The sequence below is a fragment of the Bubalus kerabau genome, chromosome 7 (assembly GCF_029407905.1).
Source record: "Bubalus kerabau isolate K-KA32 ecotype Philippines breed swamp buffalo chromosome 7, PCC_UOA_SB_1v2, whole genome shotgun sequence".
Lineage (NCBI taxonomy): Eukaryota > Metazoa > Chordata > Mammalia > Artiodactyla > Bovidae > Bubalus > Bubalus kerabau.
This window is the reverse complement of record NC_073630.1, coordinates 116,518,970-116,539,272: the sequence shown is the minus strand read 5'-3', so window position 1 is coordinate 116,539,272 and position 20,303 is coordinate 116,518,970. Positions and strand designations below refer to the sequence as shown.

The 20,303-nt window shown below is 43.8% G+C and overlaps 1 non-coding gene across 1 annotated transcript; it reads left to right on the top strand.

Annotated features, from left to right (window-relative positions):
• Positions 1–18,785: 18,785 nt before the first annotated feature.
• Positions 18,786–18,892, top strand: LOC129658251 (U6 spliceosomal RNA). Its single transcript, XR_008717344.1, has one exon. It is a non-coding gene; the product is annotated as a U6 spliceosomal RNA (small nuclear RNA).
• Positions 18,893–20,303: the final 1,411 nt, after the last annotated feature.

Here is a 20,303-nt window from a genome sequence, read left to right as displayed (position 1 = left end):
CAACTTTCCTGGATGGATGAGCAACAAAACATGCTTCTTTTTCTAGATAGATGTCAACCTCAGTCAGGTTGCACAGTGTGGAGGGGTATTTGGGTCCTGTTTCATTTCTTTTTTTTTTTTTATCTTTTTTTTTTTTTAACTTTACAATATTGTATTGGTTTTGCCAAATATTGAAATGAATCCGCCACAGGTATACATGTGTTCCCCATCCTGAACCCTCCTCCCTCCTCCCTCCCTATACCATCCCTCTGGGTCATCCCAGTGCACCAACCCAAGCATCCAGTATCGTACATTGAACCTGGACTGGCGACTCGTTTCATACATGATATTATACATGTTTCAATGTCATTCTCCCAAATCTTCCCACCCTCTCCCTCTCCCACAGAGTCCAAAAGACTGTTCTATACATCAGTGTCTCTTTTACTACAGAGGCATATTTGGGCAGTGAGAAAACTTGATTACTGTTCATGTCAACCCAGCCTGGACAGGAATAGGAAAAAAAAGTAGAATCCTTCTGTATTATGAAGACTATAGTAATAATAATAACAGTTTTTAATGAGGATCAAAAGAGACTGATAATATAATATGTGCATGCTCAGTCTCTCAGTCGTGTCCAACTCTTTGCAACCCCACAGACTGAAGTCTGCCAGGCTCCTCCATCCATGGGATTCTCCAGGCAAGAATACTGGATGGGTTGCCATTTCCTCCTCCAGGGGATCTTCCTGACCCAGGAATTGAACCCCCATCTCTTACATCTCCTGCATTAGCAGGTGGGTTTTTTACCTAATATAATACTATGATTTATAGTTCTTGGCACATACTAAGTATTAAATCAGAGCTTGTTAGCTAAATAAATCCCAAACCTGGTCAGTTTGGCAGTTTCCTTCTTTACCATACATAAAAGACCCCTAGAGACAATTTTTAATTTTTATGTCTGTAACTACTCAGAGTTCACTCTTGAGAGTACAGAGATTTTCCTTGCAACTTGAAAGTTCATCCGTGGCACTTAACTTTTCTTTATTACATATTGGTCCATTATCTAATTGCTTTTTTGTACTAGTCTTATGATTTTATAAATCTGTGGCCATTTAGATTCAGAAGCCCATGTACAACACCCGTCTAGTTTGAGTCTCTCCTCAAGCTTCTCTCTCAGGAGATAAGAAAAGAATATATCATGGTGTGATGTTGCTAGAAAAGCATCTGCCTTTTCGAATGCCTAATATCTAGGTATCTAAGCACGTTTATCATCACAAGCCATTAGTGATGACCTTGTTTTCCATTGTGTCCTCCGCCTCCTAAGTGGTCCTGGCTCCACTTCAAGCCAGGAATCTGCACGTGCTTTGCACTTTCTACCTGTGCATCCAGGGAGCTTTATCAGATCTTCTCCCTACACTACATCATCCTTAGTTCTCACTTAAGCCGTTGAAGTAGTCTCCTAAAAGATCTTTTGCTACCAAATCATATTTCTCTAATCTATTTTCCCAACTGCCAGAAGGAAGTTTCTTAAATTAAAATCTTATAAAATTATTCAGTGTCTCTCCCTTGCCTTAGGGAGACCAAAACACTCTTTACCTAATAAAGTACTTGCAGGTCTCTTCAGGGTCTGGCCCTGGTTTAGCTCCTTGACCTCATCACTACCTGCTTTCCCTGGGAGAGTCTACACTAACCCCGATGAATATATAGTTTTCTATATTGTTTCAGACCTCTGTGTCTTAGCTGATTCAAAAATATTATCACTCCTTCTCCTGCCCAAATGATGATCTACTCGTGCTTCAAGGTAAGAAGCAAATGCTTCTCTCCTGGTGATGATTTGTTTAGTTCTGCCACCAAACTTAGTTTCTCCCTCTTGCTGTCTGTTGAAGATTGCATTCGACTCCGGGGTTGCAATTATGCATTTACATGTTTTTCTGTCCTGTTATCCATCCTAAGGGTTTGTGGAGACCAGAAGGGTGCAGAATATTTTCAGCTTATTCCTCCAGATCTATTCACCATGCTTTTCCACCTTGACCTCTGTCCAGGACTGTGTATGTACTACATTTGCAAAATCTCTTGTCCTAAGCATCATGGTAGTTTCAGCCAATGGGAAAAAGTGGTGAAAGATCTGAGGGAGAAAGCAGAGTGAGATGGGGGGTTAGCTCCCCAACCAGGCTATACATTGGCTGTGTCTGCATTCCCCTCCCAAAGACCAGAGGGCTTCCCTGATGGCCCAGATGGTAAAGAATCTGCCTGCAATGCAGGAGACCTGGGTTTGATTCCTGGATCAGGAAGATCTCCTGGAGAACAAACCTAAACAGTGTATTAAAAAGCAAAGACATCATTTTGTCAACAAAGTTCTGTATAGTCAGGTTTATGGTTTTTCCAGTAGTCATGTACGGATGTGAGAGTTGGACCATAAAGAAGGCAGAGCACTGAAGAATTAATGCTTTTGAACTACGGTGCTGGAGAAGACTCTTGAGAGTCCCTTGGACTGCAAGGGGAAAAAACCAGTCAACTCTAAAGTAAATCAACCCTAAATATTCACTGGAAGGCCTGATGTTGACGCTGAAGCTCTAATACTTTGGCCAACTCATGTGAAGAGCTGACTCATTGGAAAAGCTTCTAATGCTGGGAAGGGTGGAGAAGGGCAGGAGGAGAAGAGGGTAATGAAATAGCTGGATGCATCACAGATTCAATGGACATGAGCTTGAGAGAACTCTGAGAGATGGTAAGGGACAGGGAGGCCAGGCTTGCTGCAGTCCCTGGGGTCTCAAAGAGTCAGACAGGACTTGGCGACTGAATAATAACAGCAACAAATGGCTGATTCATGCTAATGTGTGGCAGAAACCAACACAGTATTGTAGCACAATTATCCTTCAATTAAAAATATATAATTAAAACAAAAAAAAAAAAACAAAAACGGAGCCATAAGTAGTAGCTGACACCAAGAAGCTCAGAAGCCAACCCAACAATGCAATGAATGGCAGTCATTGCTGATTAAGTGGCCACTGTCCACCAGACATTCCTTTACTTTGTCTGTGTGATTTAATTCTCATGATGGTTCTGGGAGGTGGGTGTTACCATCCCCGTTTGAAAGGCTGAAGGTCAGAGAAGTTGCATTACCTGCCCAAATCATGCAGCTTGAGAGCTGGGATGCAAAGTCTTGCTTATTTGAGTGCAAACTCATTCTTGGGATCCAGAAATATGCTAGGGAACCAGAGTAGAAGCAAGTGGACCCCAAACCCTCTCTGGGAGCAGGGCAGCACGGCAGTTGTACAGGGCTGGAGTGAGTGGCCACCAGGTATAAAGGTCCATGCTGCGGGCAGGTACAGGAAAAGGCTGCTTTTTGTGCTGGCTCCTTTAGCCCACCGTGAAAGGCAAATCCCTAAGGCTTGATTTTGTCTGTCAGCATTTCTCATTCTGCCCACGCAACATTTCTTTCGAGTCTGTAGGGAAACTGGTATTGGTTTCCACAATCAAGTTTCTCCCGTTACCCAGAATAGCCAACCTGGCTGGGTGTGCTTCCTCTACCATATTTCAGAGCTTTTGTGCTCCCCCTTGCCGGGCCTCTTTCCCTTCCCTCTGTAAGGTTGAATTCCCTGATGGTAATCATAATTATAAGCATATGTTGTTGCTCTCAGCTACCACTGGACTTGCAAGCTTTAGTTTTAAAGGTAAAAAAAAAAAAAGTCATTTTAGGAATGCATTTTCTGTCAAGGGGCACTTTCTGCGGACAGAAAAGTGATTGTCAAATGCATTCTTGGAGCAGATTTGCATACTAAGCAGGAGTTGGAACCAGGTAGCCATGTCAGACAATTACTGCATCAGCAGAACAGTGTTTTATAGCTTCATGTGCTGGTCACAGGATTTGAATCTCGGGGACTTGTTGGCTTACAAAATGCTAATGGGGAATTGAAAACTCCAACAAGCATCTCAACAATCTTTGCAAATAGAGCCAGGAATTATTTAAAAAGTCAGGCATTTTTGTAAACAGTGTTGATCTGTTTCACTCATGGCAGCCCCGCTTTTACAAATTCCTCTCTCCTGCAATTGAGAAGCACGCATTCAGAGGCAAGCTGTCCAGGTCTCAGTGTGGTTGACCCCAGGCATCTGTGTAGGGATGGAGCAGAATGAAGTGGGTGGGAGATGAGACGGTATGTGTGTCTGTTTAGTGTGTGTGTGTTGAATGTGGTCAGCCTACCATCCCTTCTAAGGCCCCCCCCACCATCGCAGAGGAAGAGTAGAGACTGCTGTTGCTGTTTAGTCGCTAAGTTATGCCTGACTGTTTGCAGCCTCAGGGACTGCAGCATGCCAGGCTCCCCTGTCCTCCACTATCTCCTGGAGTTTGCTCAAATTCACGTCCATTGTCTTTGTGATGCCATCTAACCATCTTATCTTCTGTCGCCACCTTCTCCTTTTGCCTTCAAGCTCTCCCAGCATCAGAGTCTTTTCCAATGAGTTGGCCCTTCTCATCAGGTAGCCAAAGTATTGGTGCTTCAGCTTCAGCATCAGCACTTCCAAAGAATATTCTGGGCTGATTTCCTTTAGGGTTGACTGGTTTGATCTCCTTGCAGTTCAAGGGACTCTCAAGAGTATTCTCTAGCACCAAAATTTGAAAACATCAATTCTTCAGCACTCAGCTCTTTATTGCCCAACTTTCACATAATCCCAAATCTGCTTCCCTCAATTTGCCATTAAGAAGAACCCGAGAGATTAGAAAGGTTGAAGAGCAGAAACCATGATTCCCTTGGGGCAGTTTCAGTAGATGCCCTTTGGAAGATGAAATTTGCAGAACTCTTCCTACAAATTCTTGAGAACCACCTGCTTCTGTGCTTCACACCAAAGATGTCAGCAGCGGCTTCTTGTGACTTTCAGTGGTGGCTGCTCTGTCCTTCACTTTCCAGCTCTTCCAGTGGTTGTAAAACCTCCTAATTCCAATACCTGGAATCCGTAGAGTAGCTCCTGGTTTACTGAATGAAGCTTGGTTTTTACAGGATGTTTTTCAGAAAAGTATAACTCTTCATGAATCATCAACCTTCCACTGTCTTCTTTCAATCACTTTGAACAGAATCATAGCTTGTCAACCCTCAGAGAGACCTTTGAGATCATGTAGGCTGAGTTCCTCAAAATTTGATTTCATCAACAAAATTTTTAAAGTTTGTGGAACTGATGTGGAAGTTGCAATTTTCATTTTGCTAAAAATACATTGATGTTTTTCAAGTTATCGACCACGGTCATTCTTAAAAGAAGGGTGTGTTTATCATCCTTTCCAACAAAGCACAGTATAACATCAATGATAGGGACAAAACTTCTATATAAATAACTGTAGCTTTAGGAAAAGTGTGTTACAACTTTCCTTCACTCTGTGCCAGGCAATTCTAAGCGGATGTCTTCATTTTAGAGGTAAGAAAACAGAAGCCCAGATAAGTTAAGTGCTTCTTTATCAGAGAGCATAGTCACAGCAGAGTTGAGACCAGGATCCAGAGCTCCTCATTTAGTATCTAGGGTTTCACACCCTAAGCGCTATTGACATTTTGTGCTGAATAATTGCTTGCTCTTGTGGAAGACTCTTGAGAGTCCCTTGGACAGCAAGGAGATCCAACCAGTCCATCCTAAAGGAAGTCAGTCTTGAATATTCATTGGAAGGACTGAGGCTCAAGCTGAAACTTCAATACTTTGGCCACCTGATGTGAAGAACTGACTCATTTGAAAAGACTCTGATGCTGGGAAAGATTGAAGGCAGGAGGAGAAGGGGATGACAGAGGATGAGATGGTTGTATGGCATCACCGACTCAATGGACACGAATTTGAGTAAACTCTGGGAGCTGGTGAAGGACAGGGAGGCCTGGTTTGCTGCAGTCCATGAGGTCGCAAAGTGTCAGACATGAGAGAGCGACTGAACTGAACTGAACTGCTTGCTGTGTGTAGGGAGGGGGTGAGGCTGTCCTATGCATTGTAAGCTGCTTAGCAGGATCTTTGTCATCAACCCTCTAGATGCCATAGTGTCCCCCAGTGGTGACAACTAACATCTCCAGGCATGCCAAATGTCCTCCGATTGAGAACTACTGCTCTAATGTAAGATACTTATACCACCTTATCTTATTCTCTCTCTTTGCCAGTCCCTTCCTATCTGCAGAGGATGAGAGGTCTCACTTCTGTACCTATCGAGAAAATGGTTCCATGGAAACACTAAACAGATGAAGGAACTGTAGCTCAGAGTAGTGAAAAGACTTGCTGAGGCTCATACAAAGGATGCTGGCAGTGAAGTGGGATCTTCCAGTCCTTCCTTCTCCCACTGAGTCCCTGGCCTGGTAGCCAATCCACACAGTGTGTAGGGGGACTGGTTGATGGAAGGCACCCAGCGAGACTCATTTGGTTGGTTTGGTGTCTGCACACGTATAAAACCATATTATAAATATTGTTATCCTCTTATTCAAATAAGAGTAGGTCTTCATTCAGTGTTGAGAGGGGACTGGGAGAGATACAAAATGTTTCTCCAAGATAGAGTTGTTGATTTCAGTACTGAAAAGCAGATGGTGCAAAATAGCTCCAAAGCTGTTGAAAATATGTGTCCGGTCAAAGGGCTCGCTAAAGGCTCAGCATACAGCTGCGAGAGAAGGCGGAGGGAAGCAAGAGGAGGCTTCACAACCTCCCCCTCACCCTCAGAAGATGAATCCCATTTTTCTGGGGATGTGGAGGGAGGCTGAGGGGGTCAGAAGAGCCCTCTCCTTTAGGTTTGTTCAGGGCTTCTAGACAGCAGCTGAGAACAGGCACACTGGAAAGGAATTTAGGAGGGGCAGGATTCTTGTGAAAAAAGAAAAAAAAGCTGAGGACTCTGGGAACGCCTTTCATGAAAGATGCTGCTGACAGCCGCGTGTGGTCCCGAGTCGGCACGGCAGTTTCAACATCACCAACCAGACACGTGAATATATTACCACCCCGTCAGCATGTGGTTCCTATTCTCCCCTCTCAGCAGGCCCATCCAGCCAAGGCTGTAGATTTGGGGTTGAATGAAGACGTTTGGAAGCCGTAGATTCCTGCAGAAGAAGATCTTAAGAAAAGGAGGGCTTTCTTTCACAAACTGATGAGATGTCAGAGTAGGGAAGGACTTCAGAGGTCATGGAGTTCAGGGTCTGCTCACAGATTGAACCCGGAATGGTGGTGCTGGATGATTTCCTAGAGCATGGCCTTGAAGCTGGTCTTGGGCATAGAGGAAAGTGGTGCTGTGATGGATTAGGAGTGTCTGCCCAAGGATCAGGAGTAGGAAATGGTGCTGTGATGGATTAGCAACGTCTGGCCAGGAGAAGGAAATGATGGTGTGGATCAGGTAGACCATTTGTCCTCCCTAATGGTTCAACCAACACATTTTACAAGTGAGTGAACTGAGACCCAAGAAGAGAAGTGACATTTCCAAGAGGCTGATTCAAGGAACAGTGACAGAACAGGTCTTAACATTTTGATTAGTTTGCTACTCTCATCCTGAGCTCATTCATTTATTTATTCATTTAACAGATATTTGTTGGGTGTCTACTTTGTGACAGATGTTCTTATATCATAGCACTTAGCCTTTAATGGAGCTATGGGCTTAGCTACTCATCTTTTGCAAGGCATCAATGTCTTTGGTTAAGTCCTGAGACAAATTTGTTTTAATATCCTGGACAGTGGCATCCTGTGCTTGCCCTGTAGCAAGAATTATCTTAGACACTTTGTGAGTCTGAAATAACATATGAACTCTGAAGAAAACATCATGGGCATCATGGACTCTGAAGAAAAACTTCCTGGGTCCTAATCTTGCCTTTGACTTACTTGCTGCTGTTGCTAAGTCGCTTCAGTCATGTCTGACTCTGTGCGACCCCATAGACGGCAGCCCACCAGGCTCCCCTGTCCCTGGGATTCTCCAGGCAAGAACACTGGAGTGGGTTGCCATTTCCTTCTCCAATGCATGAAAGTGGAAAGTGAAAGTGAAGTGGATCAGTCATGTCCAACTCTTACCGACCCCATGGACTGCAGCCTACCAGGCTCCTCCATCCATGGGATTTTCCAGGAAAGAGTACTGGAGTGGGGTGCCATTGCCTTCTCCTTGACTTACTTATATATAAGCAGATTATTGTCCATTTTCTCATCTGTAAATTGAGGATAACAGTACTGGTATTTAGCTCCTAATGATGTAAGAATTCAATGAGTTAATCCATACAAAGCACGTAAAACAGTGTCTGGCATATAATACGTGCTTCATAAATATAAGTTGGTATCATTTTTAAATGCAATCTTCACCACAACCTATGAGTGAAATATTATTAACATCTCACATTATGAAACACATTGTCTGGGTTTGGATCAAGTTTCTGCCACTGGTTGGCTATGTGATCTTGGACCTAAAATGAATTAGTAACAAAAAAGTAAAATACTGTACCAAAGTGCTTGTTGTTGATCTTTAGTTGCTAAGTTGTGTCCAACTCTTTGCAACCACATGGACTGTAACCCATCAAGCTGCTCTGTCCATGAGATTTTCCAGGCAAGAATACTGGAGTGGGTTGTCATTTTCTTCTTCAGGGAATCTTCCTAGACCAGCAATTGAACCCACATGTCCTGCATTGGTAGGTGGGTTCTTTACCACTGAGCCACCAGGGAAGCCCACCAAAGTGCTTAGAACGGAGTAATTATCAATGAGTGTTTCCTATCACCATCGCCATCACCAACACCATCATCACCATTACCATCACTATCATGTACAAGGGCTAAGAATGATACAGAAGAGTTAAAAACATGAAAATCTACATATATTTTTTGGGTCTATACAGCTAATGGATATTCCTCTTTTGTATCCATACATGCAGTCATTTATTTGGCCTCAGCTGATATGTCTCAGTGTCAGATTTTCTTTTTCTGGGCTCCAAAATCACTACAGATGGTGACTGCAGCCATGAAATTAAAAGACGCTTACTCCTTGGAAGGAAAGTTAGGACCAACCTAGATAGCATATTCAAAAGCAGAGACATTACTTTGCCAACAAAGGTCCATCTAGTCAAGGCTATGGTTTTTCCTGTGGTCATGTATGGATGTGAGAGTTGGACTGTGAAGAAGGCTGAGTGTGAAGAATTGATACTTTTGAACTGTGGTGTTGGAGAAGACTCTTGAGAGTCCCTTGGACTGCAAGGAGATCCAACCAGTCCATTCTGAAGGAGATCAGCCCTGGGATTTCTTTGGAAGGAATGATGCTAAAGCTGAAACTCCAATACTTTGGCCACCTCATGCGAAGAGTTGACTCATTGGAAAAGACTCTGATTCTGTGAGGGATTGGGGGCAGGAAGAGAAGGGGATGACAGAGGATGAGATAGCTGGATGGCATCACTGACTCGATGGATGTGAGTCTGAGTGAACTCCGGGAGTTGGTGATGGGCAGGAAGGCCTGGCGTGCTGCGATTCATGGGGTCGCAAAGAGTCGGACACGACTGAGTGACTGATCTGATCTGATATGTCTCAAACCACTTTATTTTCAGCATTATCATAATCAAACTCCTGATTTTACCCCCTCCCTTTCCTTTCTGTTTCTCCCTTATCTCAGGGGATGGTGCTGCCTCAAGAAGTGCCATGTCACCATGCTTTCAAGGCTCTCTGACAGCTCACTCTGGGGATCTGAGTCCTCGTCCATATTTGTTCCCTCTTTCTTGAGACCCCCACCCCCACCAGGATTCACTGCATTGCTTCCTCTCTATCAGCATCACCTGTCACTGGACACTTGCAGTAGATTTCCCTAGAGCCTTCACCCCCTGCTTTGATCCTGTCCAGCACTCTCCCCATACTTCAGCCAAAGACATTTGTGTAAGATGCAGGTTGATCATCTTACACCCTTCTTTTCTGCTCACGCCTTCCTAAGCATACACTTAATGCCTAAACAGGTTGTTGTGGGAGAGGTCACAGTCCGCACCATAGCACTCAGCAGTGTCCCCAGGGGCCAGGCTCTTTTTCCTCTTTCCAGTTGGCCAACCCGTGTGTTGGCAACGCCTCCTCTTATGAAGACGTGCAAAATGGCTGTAGTGATTCACACACCCAAATCTCCAACAAGGAGGAGAATGTTCTCTTTGTGTTGCCCTGGGGACCTGGGTCACATAGTAACTTTGAAACTAGTCTTTTGGGAGAGAGAGTACACTGGTTGTTTAAGATCAATCATAAGTCATCCCCAGGAACAGATTGCCAACTCATGTCTGACGTGATGCGAGTTCTCAGAGCAAGGAAGAATGAGGTAGTGGATGCAGGTAGACAGATAATTCACTGTGTTGAGTGAGGTATGGAGACAGCATGGCAGAGGTGAGGGAGGGGGACCCGAGGAGCCAGAACTAGATGGCCATCCTTTGCTAGTGAAGTGGCTCAGTCTCTAACTGCTTCTAACGGGGCATTTGTCCAGATGGGGCAAATCCCTTCTTGAGAGCAACATGGGGTAAATCATAGAGCAAAAACCCAGTGTTCTTGTAACCATCAATTATTAAATCTGAAGAATTGTAAGGACTCTTACATTTTAAAATAAAGCTTTTTTTTCTGAAATCTTTTATATACATAAGGACCTGTGTTTGCATATAAATTTTCTAGAAATCTATACAATGTTGAGCAATGGTTGCCACTGAGAAGAACTGGGAGACTGGGGGTAAGATAGAGGTCGTTATCCATGCATGCCCCTCTGATGTTTCAGTTCTGAGTGTGTGATTGCCATATTTTTTCAATTACAAAGAGGTTTATTTAAAAAAAAAATTCAAGTAATTATCTCCCATTATAAAATTTTCTCTAGCAAGATATCCTCAATGCAGAAAATTTAGATGATATTTTTAAGTAGCTATTGCCAAATAATAAGTGTTCATTTATTATTTTATTTAATCCTCACAACAACCCTGCTTATAACCCTGTATTATTTCTATTTTACAGACCATAAACTGAAGCCCAATGAGATGAACATCTTCCCCCATATCACACATATAACTAGTAGACCTGGACTTAAAATCCATATTCAACAATATTAGTTGCCTCTTAGTAGGTGGCAGTAGAAAGAAAAGCAGAGGAGAGATACAGTCAATGCTTATTCTTTGCTGAAGTAATGTTCTATGAAGTTGCCATTAACACCCAAATTGGTGAGTACTGAACCATTGCTCCTGGAGGAAGCATAAAGTTAGTGTCCTGTGAGGCTCAGTCTGCATTGTTTTGTCAGTTAATCATCATATGGCTTTGTTTTATCTGCATTTTTGTTTAAAGACACCTCATTTAATGTATTTGTTGATTCTTTACCACTAGACTCGACCACAGCAAATGAACGAAGCTCATTCTAACATATATTTCCTCCATAAGGCATACTGCACCTTCCTGAACTTAAGAATACTACATCTCACTTCAACACTATGCTCCAGGGGCCATTCAAACAACAAATCACCAAGAAGGAGCACACAAATGTGGAAAACATTGCACTAAATGGGCCTGCAAAAGGACATTTGTTTATGAGATGGAGACTAAGACAGGAAGACAGCCCTGCCTCCTTGGACCTCAGCTGGAAATGTGCACACCAGGTGATTCAAAATTTCCCACATTGCAAAAATCCACGAATGACTGGGAAAGTGCCGCCAGTGTCCATTTTGAAGTTACAGACACATTTTAGAAAGTAAGCGAATTCTCAGACACATTTAGGTCAATTATCTTTCAGAATTCCTGAAGTGAAAATGACAACTGGCACTCCCTCCTAACCGCTTACGTCAAATGCAGCCTCTCCATTTGGTAGAAGCCACTGGAATAATGGCTCCTATCCCATTCTGAACACAATTCAAATTTGATACAGCACTTATCAGCTCCTGATCCATTATCTGTACAATGATATGTCTCTTGCACTAGAATCTAATCTCTATGAGGACAGGCTCTTTATTTTGTCCAGTCTCATATTCCCATGGCTTCTAAGAGTGCTTGTCCCAGAATAGGCCCTCAGTAATTTCATTGACTATGATAAATCCTTTGACTGTGTGGATTACAACTGTGAAAAATTCTTAAAGAGATGGGAATACCAGACCACCTTACCTGCCTCCTGAGAAACCTGTTTGAAGGGCAAGAAGCAACAGTTAGAACTGGACATGGAAAAATGGACTGGTTTCAAATTGGGAAAGAAGTATGTCAAGGCTGTATTCTTCACCCTGCTTATTTAACTTTTATGCAGAGTACATCATGTGAAGTGCTGGGCTGGATGAAGCACAAGTTGGAATCAAGATTGCCGGGAGAAATATCAATAACCTCAGATATGCAGATGACACCACCCTTATGGCAAGAAGAACTAAAGAACCTCTTGATGAAGGTGAAAGAGGAGTGAAAAACCTGGCTTAAAACCCAACATTCAAAAAACTAAGATCATAGCATACAGTCCCATCACTTCATGGTAAATAGATGGGGAAACAATGGAAACAGTGACAGACTTTATTTTCTTGGGCTCCAAATATCATTTCAGATGGTGACTGCAGTCATGAAATTAAAAGACACTTGCTTCTAGGAAGAAAAGCTATGACACATCTAGACAGCATATTCAAAAGCAGAGACATTACTTTGCCTACAAAGGCCCATCTAGTCAAAGCTATGGTTTTTCCAACAGTCATGTATGGATGTGCGAGTTGGACCATAAAGAAGGCTGAATGCCAAAGAATTGATAATTTTTAACTGTGGTGTTAGAGAAGACTTGTGGTGTTAGAGAAGACTCTCGACGCCCTTGGACTGCAAGGAGATCAAAACAGTCCATCCTAAAGGAAATCAGTCCTGAATAATCATTAGAAGGACTGATGCTGAAGCTGAAGTTCCAATACTTTGGCCACCTGATGTGAAGAGCTGACTCATTGGAAAGGGCCCTGATGCTGGAAAAGATTGAAGGCAGGAGGAGAAGGGGATGACAGAGGATGAAATGGTTGGATGGCATTACTGACTCAATGGACATGAGTTTGAGCAAGCTCAGGAAGTTAGTGATGGACAGGGAAGCCTGGTGTGCTGCAGTCCATGGGGTCACAAAGAGTCGGCCATGACTAAGCAACTGAACAACATTTTTTTGCTGAATGAATGATAAATGAATGATTCTTATATACTTGGCATTGAATGCAATGGAGCCCCATTGCCTTATTGAAACTGCTCAAACATGTATGATGTCTTGAAGGCAATTCAATGGTGCTGCCAGAATTCTTGGCTTATCACTATGTGTATAAAACATTCCCACCCACCCCTATGAAGAAAATCCAGCACAGGCTGTGTTTCTGAGACTCTGGTGAAAATACGTAAAGGTTAAGCTCACTGCTAAAACCATTGACATTTGAACAGCCTCAATGAGAAAGCAAAGTGGTTGTGAGAAACATTCATGTGAGGTTTTATGATGGAAGTGTGAGCGCCCACGGTAACGACTCTTAGAGAACTGTGTAGACTTGCTGGGGATTCGGATGAGGGGCGGTGGTGGAAACGCTGTTCATTAAAATAACAACACACAGATGCTGGGGTCCTTTTAACTGAAGGTCGGTGGAGCGAAGCGAAGAGAGGGTCAAGTTTAATTACCAATGCACCATAAACAATGTTCTTTGCTGGGTAAGCTCTCTTTGCACGGAGGCACAGTTATAGCTTCTTGTCTTTACTTGGCTTCAAGAACACGCTCACACCGTACCATTCTACAAGGAGGCTTCTCAAACTCCCCGGGTTGGAACCTTTTGTCCCCACAGCCTGCTGATGTTGAGGCATGCCTTATACAGATCGACTGTAGCTCACTCCATCTGCTTGTGCAGGGGCCCCATCCCCCACTGCGTTTTAAGTTTTCACCTACTTCCCAACAGCACCTTCTTCCTCAATATCCCCATGTTCAGTCTTGCCCCTTTCTCATCCATCTTCAAAGATCAGAGTGGTCTTCCCTGGAAAGCAGATCTGACCATGTCATTTCTGTATTTGTAACCCGTCTAGTGCTCCCTGCAGATCCTTTGGGCAAAATCCCAGCTCCACCTGACTTGGCTCCTCACTCCTATGTCCACAGAGCAAGCAACACTGGACATGAGATGACAGTGTTGGACTTGGTTGATGGACAGATGGGGTTCGTCACAGTATTCGTTCTCCTTTTATATATGTTCAAAATCTTCAAAAAGAAAAAGAGCTTCCTCTAGGTAGCTGGGTTCTTAGCTGAAACTTGAGTTTGAGGTCTTCTGGGTCAAACAGGTTGGAGGACGCCCTGTAGCCTGAGGGAACAGCATTTACAAAGCCCTAAAGGTTACACTGAAATTTTGTATGTGTTCATACACTTGCTGGAGCCCTGCTCTGAAAGGCATTTATGGCTCCCTTGTCAGACCCAGCTGTGACGGTGTGCACTATTCATGCCTTCTCAAATTCATCAACTTGATTATCTTCATTTATCTGATTCAGAGGGTGCTGTGCTGCACTTAGTTGCTCAGTTGTGTCCAACCCTTTAAGACCCCATGGATTGCAGCCTGCCAGGCTCCTCTGTCCATGAGGATTCTCCAGGCAAGAGTACTAGAATGGGTTGCTGTTCCCTCCTCCAGGGGATCTTCCCAACCCAGGGATTGAACCCACATTGCAGGCAGATTCTTTTACCAACTGAGCCACCAGGGAAGCCCAAGAACACGGGAATGGGTAGCCTATTCCTTCTGCAGAGGATCTTCCTAACCCAGGTATTGAACCGGGGTTTCCTGGATTGCAGGCGGATTCTTTACCAGTTGAGCCACCAGGGAAGCCCAATTCAGAGTGTATCAACATTATATTTTGATACATGTTACAAAGACAGAAGGTTCTCTTGAGAGACACCAGCCTGTTGGGGGTCACAGAGGGCTGTGGTGGCTGGAGTGTGACATGGGAATTCTGGGAGCTGCATGTGGAGAAGGAATGGGCTGGGAGGTCTATGGTGAGCATTTGATGACTATTTGATGACTGAGTGAACAAGTGTAAAGATGGGAAAAGAAATGCACGTGACATGGAAAGACCTGAAATCAGAGTTCAGTGAGGTAGAAGATGATCAAACTGTTTAGTTCAGTTCAGTCGCTCAGTCATGTCCGACTCTTTGTGACCCCATGAACTGCAGCACGCTAGGTCTCCCTGTCTGTCACCAGCTCCTGGAGTCCACCAAAACCCATGTCCATTGAGTCAGTGATGCCATCCAACCATCTCATCCTCTGTCTTCCTCTTCTCCTCCTGCCCTCAATCTTTCCCAGCATCAGGGTCTTTTCCAGTGAGTCAGCTCTTCGCATGAGGTGGACAAAGTATTGGAGTTTCAGTTTCAACATCAGTCCTACCAATGAAACCCAGGACTGATCTCCCTTAGGATGGACTGGTTGGATCTCCTTGCAGTCCAAGGGACTCTCAAGAGTCTTCTCCAACACCACAGTTCAAAAGCATCAATTCTTCAGCACTCAGCTTTCTTCACAGTCCAACTCTCACATCCATACATGACCACTGGAAAAACCATAGCCTTGACTAGATGGATTGTTGACAAAGTAATGTCTCTGCTTTTCAATATGCTATCTAGGTTGGTCATAACCTTCCAAGGAGTAAGTGTCTTTTAATTTCATGGCTGCATCACCATCTGCAGTGATTTTGGAGCCCAGAAAAATAAAGTTAGCCACTGTTTCCACTGTCTCCCCATCTTAGAGATGACCATTGGGGTGTATCTGGCAGGAGTGATGAGGTCAGTATGCTCAGAGAGGCTCACATTTGTTGGGTATCCTGTGATGTGCTGGGTGCAATCCTGAAGCCTTGACTTGAGTCTGTGCTTTCAATTTTAAGCTTAAGAAGAAGTGTTCAGTGGGCACCAGCATAGTAAATAATGCTTTGTGGAGCACCTGGAAACTCAGATGGTCTTAAAGCATTGATTTCCATGAATTAATGAATAGGGAGAGCATGTAGAAACATCTGGTCTTCACTCTCTGATTTAACCCTGACTTGACTTATCTCAAACTGGGTTCCCTCAGCCTATGTGAATGGTCAGTTGTATTATTCCTGTTTCTCTAATAGTTCCATTGATGATTTTTCAGCTGAAACATCCAGGGAAGAATTGGATTCCATGGCAAAATGTGAATCAATGGAAGATAAAATTTTCCAGAAGTTTAAAACTCAAATAACACTGGAACCAGAACAGGTAAGACAGAATTCACATCCCTCCTTACTGTGTTCTTTTCAGATCAAGTTTTGCAAATATGATCCCTGCAAAGAAACTCTCTATAATAAGCTGTTCTCTTCCCTGGGAGCCTCTAAAAGCAGGCTCCTGTTTTCTTGTCATAGGAGTTCTTCACACAGATGGCTCATGTAGGAATAAGCTTCTGCAATGCTGATCTGTTTAGTAGCTATTTAAGCTAAAGGTTATACCATTTATCATATAGGATTTGTTTTCTAAAGGAAGGATCAGAGATGGGAGATGAAAAAAATGTTGCCTGTGATATGCTGAGTTTAGAAAATAATAGCAAGAAAGAAAGGAACAAGAAAGTGGAGGAGGGAGGAAGAAGGAAGGGAGGAAAGAAGGAAGGAAGAAAGAGGGAGAGGAGGAGGAAAGAAACAAAGTAATTTGCCTGTGTTCTAGCAGGAACCTTTAGTGTATGAGACCACATGACAGGTTAACACAGACACTGGTTTTCTGAAAACAGGATGGGCTTTGGCATCGTAAAGACTCAGGTCTGAATCCTGGTTCCATGAGTTTGTAATGAGCTTCTGAGGTAATCCCACCTACAGTGTGTGAAAAAATTAGAAGGTGGCTGTGAAGTTGAAATGAGATTGTAGGCACATAGTAGGTATTCACCTGATGCAAAGAACTAACTCACTGGAGAAGCCCCTGATGCTGGGAAAGATTGAAGGCGGGAGGAGAAGGGGACAACAGAGGATCAGGTGGTTGGATGGCATCACCAACTCAGTGGACATGAGTTTGAGTAAACTCCGGGAGTTGGTGATGGACAGGGAAGCCTGGTGTGCTGCGGTCCATGAGGTCGCAGAGTTGGACATGACTGAGCAACTGAACAGAACTGAACTGAGTAAGTATTCAGCAAATGTTTTCTTTCTCCATATTCTGTTCTTCCATTCACATGATTCCCCCTAATGTGCCTCACAGGAATATGTAAATCTCTAAGGAAAATTCAGCCGAATTTCCACCAAATAGTCACTGAATCAAATAAACATCCCAGGGCTTATAGGAAGAACAGATCTAGGTCTTAAATGTTAGAAGGTGGTTTTTAGCAATACACGTGGTAAAATACAGGAAACCCATCAGCTGTTACTAAAAGCTTATCATAATTACCTATGTTTGCAATACTTATCTAAACCCCATGTTTCACTTGGCATGTCTTAAAACTTATAAAATAACCTTCCTCATATCTGTGCGAAGGTCAACACTGACTGTGATTGTGCTTTAGATACAGAACGTGATAATGTGGATGCTCTGTGTCTGAGCACTGACCCCTGCCTCCCAGAGCTCTGCTGCCCTCTGGCCGCTGGTTGACTTTGGCCAACGGAGGGGCTGGGTAGGGTGGAAGTCTACAGGAAACAGAGTTCAAGGCATGGCCTCCCATCTCCTCCCTGTTGCAGCGCCCGAGTTCCAGCTACGGCTTGGTCCCTGAAAAGCATCTCCTGGTGGGTGACCATCTTCACCGTCCTGGTGTGTGACCGTCCTCGCAGCCCCGGTCTCACTGCTTCCTCCCCTGGGAGTGGTCCTGGCCTTGTCTGGCTCCTAGTTCTTGCGATCCACTGGCGTCACTGGTCCCTTAACCCTGCTCTGTGAGTGGACCTTTGTCTGCACTTGTGAGGACCCTGATGGATGCACCACCTCCCCTGACGCTAAGGCCCCTCACCTCGTGTCTCTAACTCTCTCAAGATGCTCCCTCCTTGCTCACCAGAAGGTACTTTGCTGCAGGCTTTGGAAGCTACTGTGGCTACAGGAGATCCCACACTGTCCCTTGATTTCTCATCATCTTTCTCGCGGTCTGTAACCACTTCCCAGGTCCCTGGTGATTTGTCTGGTCCCTCTTGTTTCAACTCAGGCTGTCCCCTCCTCCAGAGCATCCTCCCTGACACCCCAGGGAGGGCCAGGAGTCCCCACTGTCGCTTCCACAGCAGCTGGCCCTCCTGACTCCCTCAGTAATCGTGGTGACCTCTGGACAGGAAGAAGAATTCTTATGTCTCTGCATCCTTGTCACCAACTATAGGGACAGTTCTATACCAGAGGCTTAATAAATGTTTTTTGAATCATAAATAATGGTGCTGACAAGCTTTGCACACAATGGGTCCCTTCTAGGCACATCCAGAAAGACAGCAAGAGAAGCCAATAGAAGTCTTTGAAGAATAAACAAACACTATTTTCTGCCTGAAATCTTTGAGCAGAGTCATTTTTTCCAGCACAAGGAGTAAAGAGTTAGAGGGTAGACTGTGCCCCAATCTGAAAAGATGCAGCTGTCAGCTTCTCCTAGCTGCCAATTGCAAACCTCAGCTTTGGTCTTAAAGACGCTGTAGTTAGAAAAGAAAAATAAAATTGGTCCATTTCCTCTCTTCACCTATTCTCCTAACTGCTTTTCAGTGAAAATGATTTACCCATGCGAAATTTTTTGCCAGGGAACCTAAAACCATCACAGATCTATTCAATTTAAAAATATTTCTAGTCTTCTTATGGGACACACACTCTGGGCAATCCCAACACAGCAAAGTGGGAATTGAAAGAGTGGTGACAATTTCTGCAAAAACCAAAATGAAAAAGCAACAACAAACCGCTTTAAAATAAATTCTATCCAGACACAGCATTAGAACTCTTTGTTCTTATCATTTTAGCCAAAAGAACAACAAAAAAGGTGCTGACTTCAGCAGCACATGTACTAAAAGTGGAACAATACAGGGAAGATTAGTGTGGCCTGTGCGCAAGGATGACATGCAAACTCGTGAAGCATTCCATATATTTTTTTGGTTACAGGGGAGAAGGATGGGAAGAAAGGATAGTTAGGGGGATTGGGATGGACATATACACACTGCTATATTTAAAATGATAACCAACAAGGAGCTAGTGTATAGCACAGGGAACCGCTCGGTGCTACATGGCAGCCTAGATGGAAGGGGAGTTTGGGAGAGAATGGATGCATGTGTGTGTGTGGCTGAGTCACTTGGCTGCACACCTGAAACTATCACATTGCTAATCAGCTTTACTCCGATACGAAATGAGAGTTGTTTTTTTTTTTTTAAGGCACTTACTGATGCCCTTATATGACATACAGATTTTTCCCAGCCATACTTCATTTGAACTTAAATCTCATTTTCCTCTCCCTGTGCTGACAGTAGGAAAGAGGAGCTGGTTAGCCTGATCCATACCTGGCCAGGTGGAGTTGAGGGTGAATTCATCAGACATGTTCGCTCTCAAAGCACTCTTGCAGTATAACGGAAAGTGTTAGTCTGAACCATTTCTTCAGGGATGCTGAGGCCATATGAGATTTTCAAGTCTTTCTCCCAAGAGCTTTTATACAGACAACATAAAGTTTTATATTAAAAATACTTAGGCTCCCTTCTATTTCCCCAAGAAGTGGAAGAAGCCCATTCCTCAGGCTGACAAATACTCAAAAGACAACTTCCTCAATACTCAAGTTTAAAGAATTATATCCCAATGGATTAAAAATCAAAGCCTCAGACCTCTCTAGCCTTTGCAGCTATTTCTTTCTTTGCTTCTAACCTGACCCTGCACCTGAAGCTTTCTCTGAGCTTGGAGCAACCTCCCCCGACCCCCCATCGCCCTGGCGTCCCTCACACTTTGCCCTGGAGCATTGGTTTGGTCATTAATCAGCAGTCATCTTCTGATGATAGTGCCAATCACTATTTAGATCTGGGCTATCGTTTCTCTTCCTTTTGGCCATTTCTTGTTTTTATGTCTCTGAGCATGCAGCTACTTCCACCTGCAACATTCTTCTTTCCTTTTCTCTGCCAACTTCAACTCAACCTCCAAAACCTACCCTAAATCTTACCTCTTCTATTGAGACCTCACCATTTTCCTCTCTACAGGATTAGGCAGCTTCTTACTCTAGATTCTGGAAGATTTTTTCTTCTCTTCATCCTTTGAACATATTTGCCACAGCAAAATTATAAACTCTATGCTTGCTCAGTTGCTCAGTCCTGTCTGACTCTGTGACCCCATGGACTGTAACCTGCCAGCCTCCTCTGTCCATGGAATTATCCCAGCAAGAATATTGGAGTGTGTTGCCATTTCCTCCTCCAATAAACCCTATGGGACGAGGGCAAAAGAAGTGTGGAAATACATGAGGATTTGTAACCCCAGCAGTCATCAAATTGCAGGGATTAGTGCCTCACGTCAGCTCTGCATGCTGCAC